Here is a 17,968-nt window from a genome sequence, read left to right as displayed (position 1 = left end):
TGCTATGAACATTTATGTATAAGTTTTTGTTTGAATACCTGTTTTCAATTATTTTGAGTATTTACCTAGGAATGGAATTGCTGGGTCATATGGTAATTTTATGTTTAACTTTTTGAGGAATCATCAGTCTGTTTTACAAAATTGCTGCACCATTTTACATCCCCAAAAGCAATATACAAGAGTTCCAATTGCTCCACATCCTTGCCAACACTTGTTATATTCAATTTTGTTTATTATAGTCATCCTACTGGATGTACAGTGACACCTCCTGGTTTTGACTTGCATTTCCCTAATACTAATGATCTTGAGCATCTTTTCATGTGATTTTTCATCATTTGTATGTCTTCTTTGAAGAAATGTCTATTCAAGTACTTTGTTCATTGTTTAATTGGATTGTATGTCCTTTTGTTGTTAGAAGTCATTATTATATTCTGTATAATAGGCCTATACCAGAAATGTTATTTGCAAATCTTTTCTTTCATTCCATAGGTTGCCTTTTCACTTTTGTAATAGTATCCTTTGAAGCACATTTTTTTTTATTTTGATGAAGTCCAATTTGTCTTTTTTTTTCTTTTTGTTGCTTGTGCTTTTGTCATCATATCTAAGAAATGATTACCAATTCAAAGGATATGAAGATTCATCCCTATGTTTTCTTCTAAGAATTTTATAGTTTTAGCTTTTTACATTTAGATCCTTGATCCATTTTGAGTTAATTTTTGTATATGGTGTAAGGTAGGGGTCTGCTTCTCACTTTGCCTGTGGATATCAAGGTATCCCTGCACCATTTGTTGAAAAGACTATTTTCCCCATTGAATGGTCCTGGTCCCCTTGTTGAAAATCAATTGTCAATAGATGTATGTGATTATTTCTGGACTCTCAATTCCACTCCATTTTATCCATATGTCTTTTGTTGTGTCAGTATCACACTTTTCTGATTACTGTAGATTTGGAGTAACTTTTGAAACCAGGAAGTGTGAGTCCTCCAAATTTGTTTCTCTTTTTCAAGACTGTTTTGTCTATTTTGGGTTCCTTGCAATCCCATATGAATTTTATGATCAGTTTCTTCATTTCTGTGAAAATTATCATTGAGAATTTGATAGAGATTGCACTGAATCTGTAGATCATCTTGGATAGTGTTGCCATCTTAACAATATTAAATCTTTGAATAAATGAAAATAGATGACTTTCTGTTTGTTTAGGCCTTCTTTAGTTTCTTTCAGCAATGTTTTGTAGTTTTCAGTTAACAAGTCTTACACTTCCCTAGTTCAATTTATCCCCAGTATTTTATTCTTTTTGATGTTAATATAAATGAAGTTTCTTCTAAACTTCATTTGGAAGAAGTTTGGAATGTTCATTGCTAGTGTATAGAAATAAAACTATATTTTACTAAATAAAACTATTTTTTTTGTGTATGTTGAACTTGTATTCTGCAAATATGCTGTATTCATTTATTAGCCATAAGTGTTTTCTTGGTGTGTGTGGATTTTTTAGTATTGCTATATATGAGATCATGTCATCTGTAAATAGAGATAATTTTAATTCTTCCTTTCCAATTTGGATGCATTTAATTTTTTTATTGCCTAATTGCTCTAGTTAGCACTTCAGTACAATATTCAATAGAAGTGGTGAAAGGGGGCATTGTTTTCTCAGTCCTGATCTTAGAAGAAAAATTTTTAGTTTTCACCATTGAGTAAGGTTGTCAGCTATGGGTTTTTCATAAATTATCCTTTATCATACTGAGGAAGTTCTCTTCTATTCCTAATTTGATTTCTATCATGAGAGTATTGGATTTCTCAAATGCCTTTCCTGCATCACTTGTGATGATCATGTGATTTGTTTCCTTCATTTTGTTAATGTAGCATATTACTTTATTTTTGTATATTGAACCACCCTTGGATTCCTGGGATAAATCTCACTTTTTCATGCTGCATAATCTACTTAATATGCTGCTGAATTTAGTTTGCTGGTATTTTGTTGAGGGTTTTTACATCTATATTTACAGGAGATATAGGGCTATATTTTTCTTGTGATGTTTTTATATGGATTTGGTACAGGGTAACTCATAGATCTGATAAGGGGTTAATATCTAAAATAGATAAGAAACATACAATTCAGGACCAAAGTACAAATAAGCTGAATAGACTTCTTTCCGAAGAATACATACACATGGCCAACAGGTATATGAAAAGATGCCCATTGTCACTAATCATTAGGGAAATGCAAATTAAAACATCAGTGAGATGTTACCTATACCTTTTAAGATGACTATTATCAAGATGGCAAAATATAACAAGTGTTGGTGAGAGTGTGGTACCTTTTGTGCATTTCTTATTTCAAATATTGCAATTTTCAACTCTAGAACTTCTATCTGGTTTCTTTTTAAAATAATTTCTGTTAATAGTATCCCTTTGTTGAAACATCATTGTCATACTTGGTTTAATTATTTAGACATGATTTATTTTGGTTCTTTGAATATATTCATAGTAGATGATTTAAAGTTTTTGTATAGCAAGGTCAACATCTGAACCTCCTCAGGGATAGTTTCTATTAACTGCTTTTTTCTTTCCTGTGTATGGAACCTACTTTCCTGTTTCTAGTGTATCTCACAATTCTTTGTTGAAAACTAGACCTTTCAGATAATGTGGCAACTCTTGAAATAAGATCTCACTCTCTCTCATGTTTTGTCCTTACTACTCTGTTTTTGTTGTTTTTGCTGCTCTTTATTTAATGACTTTCCTGGGCTAGTCCTGTAAAGTCTGAATTCTTTGTTGTATGTGAGTGTGTGGCCAGTGTAAGTTTTGCTTTGTTAGATTACTGGTCAACTAATGATTGGGCTAAGACTTCCTTAAAAGCTTGGATCCAGTAAGTCTCCCAGAATTTGCCAAGGGGTTCTGTGTATACTGGAGCATGTCTTCAACACTCAGCCAGGTAGTTTACAAGTCTGCATATCCTGCTTGTACAAGGCCTCAAAACCAGCCAAAGATGAAAGACTGGCTTCCTCTCAGGTATTTCCTGAGCATACACACAGCTCTGCATGTGCACGGGGCCTTTTAGATTACCTGGGAATATTCCACAGCTTTTCAAATTTCCTTATAAATGTCTTTTTTCCCCACATGATTTTTAAAAAGTTTTTTGGTCTGCCTCTTCTTGGCTCCAACTGTTATTGCTGCCTCAGGCAACTGAGATGTTAAACAATTGCCACTGATTGTTTTTGACAAGTGACCTGGGGATAGGGCTGTTCTGCAAAGTGAGTGCTGAGCCAGGTCCTAATAATGATAATACACTTGGAGTGGGGCTTTTCCAGGGAGCTGTGAGACAGGTCATATAGTGTCAAAGCTCTAGAAATGGGAATGCTCCAGGGATGGGACTTTTTGAGGAACTTTATACACAATCTGCTCCTTCCTGTAACTGCAAGTGGGCTCATTTTCATAGTGACCAATATTTGTGAGGCTTCTGACTTTCAAGGCTATTGCAGAGCTGCAGAGAGGGAGATGGGGAGTAGATTAAGCTACAAGACCATAAACCCTGCTTTCCTTACCAACATTCAGCAGTTTTTCTTAAAATAAATGATCCTCAGATTGTTGAAAGACTTTGGTTAATTTCCAGAGTTGATTTTGAAAAAGTTAATTTTGATGACTTTCACAGTGTTTTCGTTGTTTTTATAGAGGGGCACATTTACAGAGGTCTTTACTCCACCATCCAGAAGTTGTACAGTGGTTCACATTTGTGGCAATTATTTTTCAGTGTGCTTGTGTGACTTGACTCTTCCAAACTCTGGTAGTAAGCTTTATCTTTTTGTCTCTCCACCAGATCAAAAAGAGAAGATATTAATGATGTATTTAGAATATTAAATATAATCCAAGAATGGTAGCAAAGTTACTAATGGGACAGTCTTATGAAAGATCTCTCTCTCACATACCTGCTAAATACTATCCTCTCTCTACTGAAATGATGCTGCCAATGCAACACAAAGCTTGTTAATATAGTAACGTGATGAATCTACACCTGTTTATCTGTACTTCCAGATCCAGTCTCTTCATGATAAATGGAACATAGCTGTCAGGAAAAGGGATAAACTTAATTGGTCTAAGAGGAATAGAACCCACAACATTGGCCTCCATTGCATTATGGTCTGAGTTAATTAGTCCAACACTAACTCTGTGATGTTAGAGTACACTCTGTTATTCTTGCAAGGATGCAGCATGCATGAAAGAAAAAATAATCTTTGTTTGGACAGGGTTTCAACCTCCCTTAATAAATATTTGACCAAATCCTTAGGTTTCTTTCACATAGTTATCTTCTGATAAAAGAGCTAACAAAGAGAGAAGCAAACCCACTTACCAAATAATTGGCTATTGGAAAACTGAGAATTGATATTAAGAAAGCTACATACATTTTCGGGGATCACTCATTTAACAGATACCACCTAAAGGAATAAACTGGCCTACTATTCCAGTTTCTTATAAACAAGAGGGAAAATTGCTTGTGTAATTAGATATTTACAAGTACAGAGTCCTTTTAATTAAATTGCCTTTCAGTCTTGCAAATATGGGGAAAAATGCCTCTTCTTTGGCTTAATAATGAAACAGAAGTAGAAATGGGTCAATAAATCTCATTTGCACTTAGCTATAGTTGTTGGAGCAGTTTTATTCTTCTTACATCAGGATTGCAAAAGCGGTTAACGTATGCTCTACACAAAATAATCCCTTACCTACACACTCCTGTTATATCTCAGAACAGCCTACATAATTGGAAATATAGAAATAGTGGTGCATATGTGCCATGGGGAAATTTAGAGACACGTTGAGCAACGAACTATGGCATGCTATAAAGCAGCGCATCTCAAACTTTCATATGCATGCAGATCACTTGGGGGAAATTGTCAAAGCACAGATTCTAATACAGGAGTTCTGGGGCAGGGCCTGAGATTCCACATTCTGAAAAGCTCCCATGTGAGGCTGAGGCTGATGTTTCTTGGACCACATTTTTTTATGTCGTAAGAAAGTGAAGAAATCTGAGTTCAGGTTTTGATTTTATTATAACACATAATGCTTGTCATTTGTATTTTTCTTGTTTATTATATTATTGTTGCAAGTTATATCCTTTCTGGGACTAGGAAAGACATAAAAAAATGGGAAAATATCAAATTGCCAAAAGTATAAATAAAAATAATATATCTAATGAATAAAGTAAGACATGCACACAATTCAAAAACTGAGGAAATATGTCAAAATATCTAAAAGGTAATACAGCCAGATGATTTAAAAGTAACAAAATTGCTATCCCAGTTTTGCATGGAGCTCTAGGAAAAAGAGCCCTGGATTTGGTGTCAGGAATCCTGAGTTTATAGCATGGACTCTACCTTAACTAGCTCTATGCGTGGGAACTTAGGCAGTCTGTTAGCCTCCTTTTTCTTTGGTCCAAAAGAAAGGATTTGAAATAGTTGATCTTGAAATAATGTCACATGCAGCAATATGGATGGACCTAGAGATTCTCATATTAAGTGAAGTAGGTCAGACAGAGGAAGACAAATATCATATGATATTACTTATATGTGGAATCTAAAAAATGATACAAATGAAGTTATTTACAAAATAGAAACAGACTCGCTGACATAGAAAACAAACTTATGGTTACCAGTGGGGAAAGGGGGGTAGGAGGGATAAGTTAGGAGTTTGGAATTAGCATATACACACTATTATATATAAAATAGATAAATAATAAGGACCTACTATATAACACAGGGAACCATATTCAATATCCTGTAATAAACTATAATGGAAAAGAATCTGAAAAAGAATGTATGTATGTGTGTGTGTGTATGTATATATATATATATATATAGAGAGAGAGAGAGAGAGAGAGAGAGAGAGAGAGAGAGAGAGAGAGAGAGAAAGCTGAAGCACTTTGCTGTATACCAGAAAATAAGACAACATTGTAAATTAACTATAATTCAATTAAAAATATTTTTAATTAAAAAAAAAGAAATAGTTGATCTCTAAATTCTACTGTAGCACTCACTTTTTTCTCTCCTCTTATGAAACACTTGGCCAATGCAGATGATTTTCTCCCCTTTGAAATCTCTGTTTTAGCCATTTTTTCCTTAAATCTAAGAGATGCCATAATTTCTTTAGGTTGAAGGAAAATCTAAAGTTACTTTAAGGTGGATAACTAAACCACGCCAGGTTTCCATACAGGCAGCATTCATTTGCTGGCCTTTCAAGTCTGGTGAACCCAATGGGTTTTTACTCCCCCCCGACGGAGAATCAGCCCAGCTGGACTTTGCCCAAGGCCACAGTTCCAAGTGAGGGTTCTGCCAAAGGCCAGTCCCTGAGTTGAGAGGAAAATCTACCTCCACCACTTCCCTGACTTCTCAGTCTGGATTGTTAATCAATTACAGATGAAGTTTTCTGACCATTTATGTCCATGACAGGCCAACACAGAGACCAGCCAAATCCTTCCCAGACTTTCCTGGTGACCACTACTGTAGGAAGATCACCTGGTATGTTCAGTGATAATTCATCTGTACAGCTGACCCTTCAGAGAAGTATGGAAAACTGTCATATAAATGTAAAAGTATTGTTTTCTTCCAAGTATATATGAGGAGCAGTAGAGTGTTGCGGTTATGAGGATGAGATAGGGTTTGAGTCTTCATTCTGCCACTGTATGACAATGGGGCAAATTGACCTTTCCCTTGCTCAATCTTCCCCTCTGTAAAATGCATTTGTTTTGAGGACTAAATGAGGTAATGCACGTCCTTGCTATACTAAGTGTAGTCCACAGACCAGCAGCATCAGCATCGCCTGGGAGTATGATAGAAATGCAGAATCTCAGGCCCCTCCCCAGACTTACTGAATCAAAATCTTCAGTTTAAACAAAATTCTCATACACTAAGCATTCAGCAGAGTGCCTGTTTCATAGTAAGTATTCATACATCAGAAGTCACTGTTATTAGGATATTCTTGATCTTCTCTCTCACTTTCTCCTCACCACCATCCTGAGAAGTAAGCATGACAGTTATTTCTAGTTTGCCTGGCTCTATGCCTTCAGTACCAGAGCCCATCACGGGCCTCTTTGTCACCATAAGACCATCTGGCTTTCTTCTGCTGTCTTGGCCCAACTCCGTTCCATCACTCCTAGTTTTTAAGGTTTGAAGGTCCATTTTAAAGAATACCACACTGCCCCATATATAGAGATTCCTAACAGATTTTGTACTCTATCACATATTTATTCTTTGCACTCGATCGTGTCACGTTCTACTTCATATTTTAGTTTTTTTTTTTTTAAATATATTGTCAGAAATTGGGAGTAAGTATTTATTTATTTATTTTTATTTTTGGCTGTGTTGGGTCTTTGTTTCTGTGCAAGGGCTTTCTCTAGTTGCGGCAGGCGGGGGCCACTCTTCATCGCGGTGCGCGGGCCTCTCACCATCGCAGCCTCTCCTGTTGTGGAGCACAGGCTCCAGACGCGCAGGCTCAGTAGTTGTGGCTCACAGGCCCAGTTGCTCCACGGCATGTGGGATCTTCCCAGACCAGGGCTCGAACCCGTGTCTCCTGCATCGGCAGGCAGATTCTCAACCACTGCACCACCAGGGAAGCCCCATATTTTGGTTATTTTTGATGTAGTTGTTCACATGGGCTCTGAAGTAGAAATTCTGTCTCTACCACTTACTAGCTTTGTAATCTTGGGAAAGTCACTCAACTTCTTTGAACTTCTTATATGAAATGTAATTTAAATGCGGTAATGTAGGTAAAGCATTCCATAGTCAGTGCACAACAAATGATAGCCCTTAATATTATCATTACTGTGCTTCTTGTTATTTTCATAATCACGTTGTCTCTGTCACTTTATCCTCACAAAAGCAAGACAAATAGTATTGTATCTACTTTCAGATAAAGAAATGTGAAGTAATAACTCACCTAAAGCCATACAGTTAATTTGTACAGAACCAAGTTTAGAACTCAGTCTGCCTTCTTACCATATCACACCACTTCACAGGGTAAGTAACATGGAACGTTAGAGAGGAATCTGCATTTGGGCATGAGGACAGGATAGAGAATGTGAACGAGGGTATAACCATTTGTCAGTCTGCTTTAGTCCAAGTGTATCAAAATTAACTAAACTACGGTCCAAGTTATAAGCCTAAAATTAGAAGCCATAGCAGGATTCTAAATCAAACAGCCATCCCCACAAGATCAACTTCAAGAGTAGCCCAGAGACTACTGACTAAACCAACAGCTTCTTTCTTCTTTGCCTTCTTTAGAGGACCACACATCTACTGGGCTCTTTGAGCCTGGTCAACCCTGGGAGGCAAAGTGAGTTAATGAAGGAAGAATTATTGGCAAGTCCAAAGTATCTAACCCCTCTACCCCTCTGCTGGGAATGGCTTTTAAAAAACCATTCAAACTCACAGACAGAGAACAGACTTGTGGTTGCCAAGGGGGATGGAGGGATGGGGGAGGGATGGATTGGGAATTTGGGGTTAGCAGATGCAAACTGTTACATATAGAATGAATAAAGAAGGTCCTACTGTATATAGCACAGGGAACTATATTCAATATCCTGAGAAAAACTATAATGGAAAAGAATATGAAAAAGAATGTATATATGTATAACTGAATCACTTTGCTATACAGCAGAAATTAACACAACATTGTAAATCAGCTGTTCTTCAATTAAAAAGAACCCAACCATTCAATATGGATCAAAAGGGAAGGGCACATGAACACAGGTGGAGCCATGTTAAGTTCTGAAGAGAAGAATGATCACTTGGTTCTTGAGAGACTAAAGGCAAAGAGGGAACGAGATGTGTTTGGAAAAGTGTTGATAGTCGGGGGAGTGCCTCCCTGACGATCTCATGATTGCTAATGACAGTGGAAATTGATACAGCCCCTTTGGAGAACAATTTTTCAGTATATGTATCAAGAGCCTTAAAATGTCTTTGGCCCTGTAGCTTTTACTTCAGGGAATCTGTCTTTGAGGGAAACTACGAAATATAGGGGAAAAGTTTTATTCTTTTTTTTTTTTTTGGCCATGCTGCACGGCATGTGAGATCTTAGTTCTCCAACCGGGGATCGAACCCGTGCCGTGCCCCCTGCAGTGAAAGCACAGAGTCCTAAGCATTGGACCACCAGGGATGTCCCCAAAAGAGTTTTATTCTTAAAAGACCTATGACAGATCTGGCAATTTTGGTAGCATGATTGATGAATGTGAAGCTTGAAAATGTTTTTTCTCCTCGGGCTCCAGTGGTCATGCTGGAAAAAGGGCCTAATCTGACAAGGCCTTTACTACTTCTTATTTTTGTCACATAAACATGAACCTCTGATTTTAACCTTTTATATGTGTCCTTACACTAAGAAAGGCTGATATCACTGAGTGAGTAATCACTTTATGAAAAACTTTGTTGCAGATTTCCTTAAATAACAAGTACTGTTCAGCATGTTTATCTATTTCTTTACAGAGAAATTTTAAGCTGAAAAGTCCATCTGCCTATCTTATCCTCTGTAAGTTTCTCCCATGGAACAGTTTGAGTATGGCCAGCGTTGCCAGTTGAAAATCAGCCAGCAGTGTTATTCCAAAGCCATTTTGTCCTTAAGGAAAATAAATATCTATGTAACTTTTTAGGAACATAGTGATTTCATAAAGCTGAGTACATCTGGAGTTCTTTTCCTGACTTAGGTCCATTCTCCACAGCAAGATTTCATGCAAATTCTCTGCTCATTTTACTTTGAACACATATCTGAATACAGAGCACCTTCTTGGCTGTTACCAAGAGGTCTGGAGTTTCAAAAGTTAGAATAGGATGAATAGATTTGGGAAGGCCAGAAAAAGTTACACACTAAGCCCCTATAATGTTAATGGTCAGAGAATATTAAAGACTATTGTGAATTGGTAGTTTCACGAAAATAGTCTCTTACCTTTGTTATCTGAGCATATCCTTGGGTTCTAGGATAAAATTGATTTTTAGTTGATCATCTGTTTATATAATTAGTGTAATTATGCTTTATTACATAATCAGTGTAAGTGCATGTAATCAGCTATAACATATAATTACATAATTGAGTCATTGTAAAAAAAATCCTTGTGAAACAGAATATAATGCTTTCTGCATCTGCCAAAGATAAATACTTTTGTTTTTTTAATTAGGATTAGTTAAAATGGGTTTTTGTTTTCTTTTGGAGTGGGTACCTTGCTCAAGGGTTGAGAGATTCCACATAGCATTTCAAAGAAATGACTACGCTTTCAGTTCCCTATCTTCCAAATTTCATGGTGAAAATCAGACTGTCCTCCAAACCCATTATTTATCTGAGGCACAGTAGATCATTTAAAAATAGCTCTGTCTACAATGTTTGGGGCCCTGAAGATGCTGAGGTGCAACACAAGATGAAACTAACAAGAGATAAATAATGATGCATTTCAAATCCTTTTACATGTAACTATGTACATATGCCTACACTGGAACGTTTTCATTATTTGAACTCAGGATACCAAGTTTGAGTTCTTTTGGTTTTCAAATAGTCTAATGGAAAAGAAATTTATTATGTTCTTTGCCTATAAGGAAGGTTTAAGATGGGAATTTTTTAACCGTATCCTGTCCGTCTAATTTTTTATGTTTTTGCTTCTAGGTTATATAAGTGAATTAAATTATTATTTACATGTAATCGTTAACTTTTTTAAGTTTTAAAAAAATTAATCTGTCCTGATCTAAAGAATAAAGGTGGGTCATAAGGGTTTTGTTTGTTTTTGTTTTTGGAAGAAGGGGGTTTCCAATCACTAAAATTATTCAAGCAAAGGTGCTTTTTGAAGATGTCTTAAATGGAATCCTTGCATGGGATTATAAATTTTACTAAGTGACCTCTGAAATCCCTTCCAAGTCTTGGACTCTACAATGTCTCTTTTCATAAATCCCGGCAAATGAGAGAATCAGTTTAGTTATTAAGGAGCAGGAAAGCATCACATTGCTACAAATGTGTCTGCAGTCGGGGAATAGATGACTGTCCTCAAGCCATTGGGAAATGAGCAAAACTGAAGAAGGCAAAGATTATCTTTGCTTATTAATATTATTTTAAGTAAAAATGACTGTGAACCCATATTAATCTCGTCCTTAACACCCTATGTTGAATTAGTCATTCTCTCTCTTTCTTCACAGGACTGTGTTCCTTGAGGTTACAGATTGGGTAATCATTCTACCCCATTCTACCCTAACTAACAGTGTCTAACATATAGCAGCAAGCCTCTATTTTTCTCCCCATTTTTAAGGGATGACTGTTTGGATACATTAATTAGTAAATTCAAAATAAGTATTTATGGTGTTTCCCTGGTGGCGCAGTGGTTGAGAGTCCGCCTGCCGATGCAGGGGACACGGGTTCGTGCCCCGGTCCGGGAAGATCCCACATGCCGCGGAGCGGCTGGGCCTGTGAGCCATGGCCGCTGAACCTGCACGTCAGGAGCCTGTGCTCTGCAACGGGAGAGGCCACAACAGTGAGAGGCCCATGTACCGCAAAAACAAACAAACAAATAAGTATTTATGATGTTGTGCGTTTTCCTTCCCAGGAACAATTTTATTTAAAATGAACTCTGCATGAAAATGATTGTTTAAAACAAAGAAATGGATCACTAATGGTGGAATTCTAGGCACCAGTAGGGAAGATTTTGATCCTCAGGGTCTTATCATATGATACCATTAACACACATACTTACTCTCCTGGGGTGTAAATGTAAGACCACAGGAGAAAACAGGCTCCTATGTCAGATTACACATTCCTTCTCAGCTCCAGCAGGTAGGACATGACAAGCATGTATAACCTCTTACAAATGGCTCAGACTCAGGATCTCCCCAGCGTTTCCTCCTGTGCTTGTGACAAAGCCCAGGTGATCTCACACTGGTGCAATTTCATCTCTCTTTCTGAATGTCCATTAGCAGCTGATAGAAGACAGGAGGTCACCAAAGAACAGTGCTAGGTGGTCACTGTCATTTCCCCACTGCTGTACACAGTCACTTTCAGCATGGATTACCAATCCTTGTGCATCACCACTTCATGTAAGGAAAGCAAATCATGTTGGAGTCATTAGCTTTTACAGTTCTCAGGAATTTTCCAACTACATTTTCCATGAAACATTTTCTACAGTGATGTTATATTATTATATAGTAGGCCTTCCACATCAGCCAGTCTTTCTGGTTTGGTTTTGTCATATACATATTTTTTACAGAAGCAAACAAGGATCAATGATAAGCACAGAAAAATCTCTGATACTTCATTGAAATGGATTTTAAGGGCATCAAAGATAATGCTAAATGAGAAGAGGGACAATGTAGGGAAAGTTAAGACAAGATGGAGTTGGAAACCAAATCTACAGTTGGCATGTTTTGTGGCAAATCAAATATGGTCAAGTACAGGGCAAGTTCTCTCACCACCACTCTCCTCACTTGTCTTTATCATCCTCCTTCAGACACCAATCAGGCTTGAACCAAAACAGAGATTGGTACCTCCCAATGATCTGCAGAAGCCAGCAGAAATCCAGGATATACCAAGTCACTACTGGAGCCCAAGGATCCTAAGGTGAAAGGGTAGTTCAATACAGAATCCACCTCAGGGGAGAGTGTTAAGTTTCATTCTGGAATAGACCTAGCCCAGCCTTAGAGTATCCTGGGCCAATGGAAACCTCAAATGTATCTGCTACTTGGGGAGGATGCAAAACCATGGCAATGTTTAAGGAATCAATCTTTAGGAACCAGCACAGAAATTTCCAGGACCTCAGAGGTGAAGCTGTGTTTCAGAATGGAGGAGAAATATCTGAGCCAAGTGCTGAAGCCCTTGGGGAGGATATAATCATTTCTGGGGGCCAAAAGACAGTAGCAAAATGACTTAAAAAGAATTGTAAGGCAGATAGAGAGGATTCTAGAAGTAACATTGGAGAGTAATGATGATCAGATCCTCTCTCTTTTATTCCCTATATCTATAAGAAAAAGTCTTTGCAATCTTGCCCCAGCACCAGAGAACTGGCAGGGGAGGGATTTCTACCCGGCCAGTAGAAGGAGCCAATAAATTAGTTTATGAGCATGGAAGTAGTGAGACAATGAAGATGGATGGGAAAACACAACATGGCTTTAAGGCTTCTTAGTAAAGCAGTGAAACAAATGATGGAGAAGAGAGGAGCACTAAAGCCTGGAGGCAGAAATGAGGTGCATGATGCGACTATAGGTTGTAAGTTATGCATCAAAAAATGTATAACAGATGTTTCATATCCAACCTTACTACTATTGTTCCAAACAAAAATAAGTTTACCTTGATTTTTCTCTAAAGATAAAGATAATAGATATTATGGTTAAAAACTGAAGCAACACAAAACAGTTTACGGAAAAAAACTCACCCTGCTCCCTCCAAAAACCACAATCACCCCAAACTTAACTGCCTAGAGATGATCACTGTGAACACTTCAATGAACAGACCTGCCAACATCTCTATTGGCATGTATAAAAAGCCATGAACAAAAAAAGATTACCCTATACGTGTTCTTTTGTAACCTGACGTTTCCTGCAATAATATATATATAATATGGAAATATTTTTTATATCAGTAAATATTGATCATTTAAAATAGATATTACTGAGACTTCCCTGGTGGTCCAGTGGCTAAGACTGCGCTCCCAATGCAGGGGACCTGGGTTCGATCCCTGGTCAGGGAACTAGATCCCACATGCCACAACTAAAGATCCCGTATGCTGCAACGAAGATCCCGCACACAGCAATGAAGATCCTGTGTGCTGCATGAACACCCGGCAGAGCCACATAGATAAATAAATAAATAAATAAAATAGATATTATTCCACTGTAACGTTGTACCATAATTTATTTAAATAATCTTGTATAAGGAATGTTTAGGATATCTCCTGCTCCTGCTTTTTCTCTGTTATAAACAAAGATCCACAAAACATACTTTTACACACATCTTTGTGCACCTAATTTCTTCTTTGGGATAACACTTAGACGTGAAACTGCTAGGTCAAAGTGTACACACATTCACAGTTTTTATCATACTGTCAAAGTGTTTCCTGCCCCCACCAGAAAGCTTATGCTAATTACATCTCCTCCTTTAATCTGTTTCAATTTGATGAGTATTTCATGATATCTTGTTTTTTGTTGACACTCCTTTTATTTCTAATAAACACATGAAACATATTTCCATGTGTTTATTGATCATTTATATGAACTCTACTGAGTGGCGGTAGAGAAATAGGGTCAGCCAATTATAGGCTATGGACCAGAATCAGCCAACGTGCCAAACTTGGCCTAGTGCCCTCTGATGTTGTATGGTCTGCAAGTAAGAATGGTTTTTAGGGACTTCCCTGGTGGTCCAGTGGTTAAGACTCCATGCTTCCACTGCAGGCAGCTCAGGTTTAGTCCCTGGTCAGGGAACTAAGATCCCACATGCCGTGCAGTAGGCCCAAGAAAAAAAAAAAAAAAGAATGTTTTTTATATTTTTGCATCACTGGTAAAAATATCCAAAGAAGCAGAATATTTCATGACACATGGAAATTCCATGAAATTCAAATTTCCATGTCCATAAATAAAGCTTTATTGGAACACAGCCACATCCATTCTTTCACATAATATCTCTGGCTGCTTTCTCACTACGACAGCAAAGTTGAATAGTTTTGACAGGCACTGTGTAGCCAGAAAGGCCTAAAATATTTACTATCTGGTCCTCACAGAAAAAGTTTTATGAACCTGTGTAGAAAGTAATGATTAAGAGGACAGATTTCAGAGCCAAGACTTCCTGAATTCACATACCTGCTCCACCATCTGCTATTTATTTGCCTGCGACAATATATTTAATTCTCTGTGCCTCAATTTTTATTCATCTGAACTCAACTTAAAATACTTTGAGGGCTTCCCTGGTGGCGCAGTGGTTGAGAGTCCGCCTGCCGATGCAGGGAACACGGGTTCGTGCCCCGGTCCGGGAAGATCCCACGTGCCGCGGAGCGGCTGGGCCCGTGGGCCATGGCCGCTGAGCCTGCACGTCCGGAGCCTGTGCTCTGCAACGGGAGAGGCCACAATAGTGAGAGGCCCGCATACCACAAAAAAAAAAAAAAAAAAAAAAAAAAAGGCTTAATAAAAAAAAGAATGAAATAATGCCATTTGCAGCAACATGGATAGACCTAGACATGATCACACTAAGTGAAGGAAGTCAGACAGAGAAAGAAAAATATCATATGATATCATTTATATGTGGAATCTTAAAAAATGATACAAAACAGAAACAGACTCACAGACATAGAAAACAAACTATGGTTACCAAAGGGGAAAAGGGGGGAGGGAGGGATAAATTGGGAATTTGGGATTAACAGATACACACTACTATATATAAAACAGATAAACAACAAGATCCTACTACATAGCACAGGGAACTATACTCAATATCCTGTAATAAACTATAATGGAAAGGAATCTGAAAAAGAATATATATATATATATATATATATATATATATATATATATATATATATATAAAAAACTGAATCACTTTGCTGTATACCTGAAATACTGTAAATCAACTATACTTAAATAAAAAAACAAAACAAAATTTTCAAAAGGCTTAGAGAAAACTTCATGTTCCCATTGTAAAATTGCATAACCCCTTTCCAGGTCAGCACCTTCTTATCACCATAACAACCAGAGAGATAATGAGAATTTATGACCTTCCACTATGACCTCAATCTGGACAGTCAGTCCTGAGGGGGACCCTTCTTATCTCCTTGTGCACTCAGAGCACCTTGTTAACAATCTGCTGAACATCCTTCCATTTGCATTTCTCTCATTTGTCAAGAATCAATAGATCAGACAAATACTCCCAGATTAAAAAGATCCTACTTATAAACTGGGAGAAAAGTGAGAGGCATTTTAAAGTGATAATAAAGTATGTCTACTGATAGCCGCTCAACTTAATGAAATAGGAAAATCTTGATGAGCTATAACGTGACCCAAGCTTAGGGAACAACGGGGAAGCTTTCCTAAACTGAGCAAGTTTGCATCTGGACTCCTACTGTTTGAGGGAGGACAACAGTCTACCACCCTTGATTCCAAATGAAGTCATTCTCTTTATAGTTATAGGGATGGGGCTTCCAGAGCAAGAAGGGGTGTTATAGAAAATAAAGCTACATCTTGTACCTCTGAGTTGAAAGTTATAATCTTTGACATGTATATGCTTATATACACATAAAAACACATAGGTGCATAGACTTAAGCCAATTCCCCATACATTCATCCTCTGTCTCAATAAAAGTACATTGGTATCCTTCTTCCTAGGTGGGTGAAATGAATAATGTAAGGACTGGGAGGGAGGGGAAGAACATCTGAAAAATGTTTTGTACAATGACAATTTATTGAAAAAGTAACCTCTTTCCTCCCAAGTCTTTACATCTCTACACATAATAAATATTAGATTTTTTTATTAGAAAACAACTTTTACAAAATAGTATATTTTGTTTTACACCTGAAGATAGGGGCCAAAAAACTGCAATAAAAGCTTGTACAAATTCAAATAGAACACATCTGGTGATTACTTCCTACCCTCCACCAGTCCCTGTTTTCAAAGTGGGTTGGGCTAAAATTCTTATTTTCTGGGAGAGATGGGCATTACCATTGATAGGGAGAGAAGGGAAGAGTATGCACATTCCCTTTTATTTCCCACAGTGATGTGCTCATGGGGAAGAGAGTTCTGAGTGACTGTCAATAAGTTTAAGACTTCCCAAACCGGACTGTCCCTCAGAATCACTCCAGGAGCTTGTATTTTTCCTCCAAATACACATTTATGAGCCCCACCTTGCCCTGCTAAATCAGAATTTAATCACCTAGGGATTTGTTTATTTATTTGTAATTGGCAATGCATAAATATGGTTCTAAATTCACAAGATACAAATACAATTGTTGGTATCCAATAAAAAGTAATCTTGTTCACTCCTCTCCTCTAGCCCCCCTATCCTGAGGAAACCACAGTTATCAGTTTAGTGAGTATACAGGTACCGGTTTCTTGAGTATTTTATGAAAACAACTTCTGTATATTCAAGCAAATATGCATGTATATATCAGTTTTTTACAGAGTAACAAGCTATACATACCACTTTGCACTTTGCTTTATCTCTTCCCATAATGTTTTGAAATTGTTCCATATTATTACACAAAGGAATACCACTTTTTTTTTTTTTTTTACAGTTGCACGGCATTCCATTGTTTGGATAAGCAACAATATATTTAAAAAGTCTTCCACTGCTGGAGATTTAGATTTTCTTCCCCATGTTTTTGCAATTACAAAATGCTACAGTGAATATTCTCATACTTAAGATATTTGCACATGTGCAAGTGTCTACATAGTATAAATCCCTAGAAATAGAATTTTCTGATCAAAAGGTATGTGAATTTTTTATTTGAATGAATATTGCCAAACACTCTTCTACAAAAAACATGCCAATTCTCATTAGGAACTGTAGATTTTTACAAAATCCCCCAAGTGATGCAAATGATCAGACAGGATTAGAGACCAGTGGTCTAGACTATTGGCTAGTGTGCAAAGCTTGAATTTGTAGACTTGATCCTCTGCCTGTGTTTATGCAAAGCCACTTCTTCTTTGAAACTTTCCCTGTATCATCTAGCCCAATACTCCTCAAACTTTAAATGTGTACATGAATCATTGGGAGGATGGTGGCTCTTGTTAAAAGGCAGATAACTTGAAATTCGTATTCTAATAAGCTCCTGGGTGAGGCTAACTCTGTGGTCCATGGACCATACTTTGAATAGCAATGTCCTAAGGGACTCTCACAGTCAGCAGCACATAGATTAGTGCTTAGATTGTATTGTTTAGTGTAGTAGTGTTCAAATATTTTAGTCTCAGGACCCCTCAGAACTCTTAAAATTATAGAGCCCCGTCCCCCCAGTAAAGCTTTGCTGATGTGGTACAAATGGAATATTATT

The sequence above is a fragment of the Orcinus orca genome, chromosome X, assembly GCF_937001465.1.
Source record: "Orcinus orca chromosome X, mOrcOrc1.1, whole genome shotgun sequence".
NCBI lineage: Eukaryota > Metazoa > Chordata > Mammalia > Artiodactyla > Delphinidae > Orcinus > Orcinus orca.
The sequence above is the reverse complement of the archived record's forward strand: the minus strand, read 5'-3'. Positions refer to the sequence as shown.